Source organism: Octopus sinensis, linkage group LG7 (genome assembly GCF_006345805.1).
Source record: "Octopus sinensis linkage group LG7, ASM634580v1, whole genome shotgun sequence".
Lineage (NCBI taxonomy): Eukaryota > Metazoa > Mollusca > Cephalopoda > Octopoda > Octopodidae > Octopus > Octopus sinensis.
The window spans coordinates 28,284,735-28,287,234 of record NC_043003.1 but is presented as its reverse complement, the minus strand read 5'-3'; the positions used below and the strand labels follow the sequence as shown (position 1 = coordinate 28,287,234).

Here is a 2,500-nt window from a genome sequence, read left to right as displayed (position 1 = left end):
ATACAGTTCTATATTTAAGAGATGAAGAATTATGTACCTTATTTACATTATTTACATTATTTACATTCGACAGATATTTGTCCTCATCTTGTTTGTTGTTAACACAACGTTTCGGCTGATATACCCTCCAGCCTTCTTCAGGTGTCTTGGGGAAATTTCGAACCTGGGTTCTCATTCCTAAGGTATTTTTCGACGTTCTTATTATTATTATTATTGTTATTGTTCAAGTCACTGCTTGGAATCGAACTCGGAATCTTGGGGCTAGTAGCCCGCGCTCTTAACCACTACGCCATATGCCCGTGGGCATATAACGTAGTAAATATCATATTACTATGATATTAGGGCCTGAGCTGATGGATATCGTGCACTTACTGTAGACGCGTTTATCATATATGGTGAATCTGAGCGGGGGTTTTGCCGCATCTATTTTTTGTAATAAGTATTCAGAGCGATTCAAAATTCCCTTTAGCATTTTATTTGGTATGTTATTGAAATCCTAAAGGGATTTCTGAATAACCGAAGGGCAACGTTATACTGTAACCTCTCCTTATTTAAGACGGTTGTGTGAAACATGAGAGAGATTTATCTGCCGCTTCTAACAGACAGGAGTATCATCCAGAGGTTTGCTGCTTCGTTGTTTCGTCTTTTTTTGTTACTGTTGTTGTTGTTATTGTTGTTGTTGTTGTCGTCGTCGTCGTCGTCCCTCTTCTTGTCTTCATCTTTAATGGTTTTCTTATTGCAAAGCTCTCATGAAAATATAAGATAAAACTAGGCTTTACCAAATGAGTTAAGACTAATAGTTAAACTAATAAGGAATAATTTTGGAGTGTTTGTTTTGTCGGGGTGAGCGTTTACGAATATTATTGCTCCCATGAATGTGACACGAAGGAATCCAGCGAAGTCTTTGTGCTAAAAACAAACTATCCTATCCTACCGTATTCCTTGACTGCATGGTCGGTGGGACATTTGTTGATGACGTCACACCAGATTTCCCCACTTCCCTTGCTCTCCTGTTGTCCTTTGTTGGTCGGCGAAATTGAGCCTGTCCACTCTTTGATGTTACAATTCCATCTTTTCTTTGATCTGCATTGCTTTCGTCTACCTTCCATTCGTCAGAGCTTCTTGCTACATGGCCATACCATTTCAGTTTCCATGTCTTTAGAATTGTCACCAGATGCTTGTGTGATCTAATAGCCTGGGTTTTCCCCATTATCACTTCATTATTCGTTACGTGTTCTTTATACAAGATACTTAGGAGTCGTCTGTAGTATCTCAATTCTATTGCGTTTACCTTTTTTCCAGTTCTGCTGTTAATGTCCGAAAACAAACAAAAACAAAAAACGATCCTAATATACACACTTGAAACAGCCTCATATTAAAATATCGGTCTGTATAACAATTATGATGTAATATTTTCACTGAGAGAAAGTTTCTCAACGAGACTTGTATGTTAAAAACACAGGACTTTGATCAGAACTCCTGTGGTTCACCAGAGATCGTGTTTCAACTTCAGTTGGTCTCCTCAGTGACGAATCCCTCGAACATTCTGAGCTAAGCAGAAAATGCTTGCTGGTTTCGATATAGAAATCAGTTGGGGTCAATTTGTTCAACTAAGAACTCTTTAAGGCGGTACCCAAGAATGGCTGCAGTCAAATGACTGAAGCAAGAAGAAAAAGAAAATGATGTGGAACATTTACTGATTTGTTCAAAAATTGGTCAAGCTAGAATTAGATTAAATATACACAGCTAAAACAGCATTAGAGTGAAATACCTCTGTTTATACACTTCTATACTTTGTATATAAATACGAAACAGCACTAATTGTAATATTTTGTTACAGCAAAAATTTCTCAAAGAGACTTGTGCCTTAAAAATTCGGTGATTAACTCAGAACGCCTGTGGATCGCCAGACATGATGTTTCAACTTAATTCTGTCACCTCAGTGACAAATACCCTGGGCGTTCTGAGCTAAGCCGAAAACATTTGTTTGTTATGATACAGAAATCGAGAAATAAAGCATTTATTAATTTGTAAAAAAGTTAACCAACTTAGAATTAAATTAGCTTAGACATATGAAACCGTCATAGAGAGAAATACCGATGTGTATAATATTTATAATGTATATACACCCGTCGAACGGCTCAATTTGTAATAATTGTTTTTTGAACGGGGGAACTCAAAGCAGATAAAATTACATGTAAATATTATATTAAAAAACCTTTAGTTTTTAACCCAATATTTACACGTTGTTATTTATAGCTTTATCTACTTCGGGCTTTACTGTTCGAAAAGGAATTATTTCACGTTCTCTCAAAGTTTCTAAATTTTTCTGACGTCAACTAGATGAAATGTTTTGTATTAGAGTAAATTTCTCGAAGACACTTATGTGTTAAAATACAGGGCTTTGCTCAGGTCTCCGATCGTTCGCCAAGATATTGTGTAAACGGTTCTTATAAGGTGTTGTTCCTGCTGAAGTACTTAATCGTTATGCTTTTTATTT

General features: G+C 36.3%; 1 protein-coding gene across 3 annotated transcripts in view; it reads left to right on the top strand.

Annotated features, from left to right (window-relative positions):
• Positions 1 to 2,500, top strand: part of LOC115213895 (cadherin EGF LAG seven-pass G-type receptor 1) — a 233,783-nt gene that overhangs the window by 135,263 nt on the left and 96,020 nt on the right. The window lies entirely within an intron of this gene.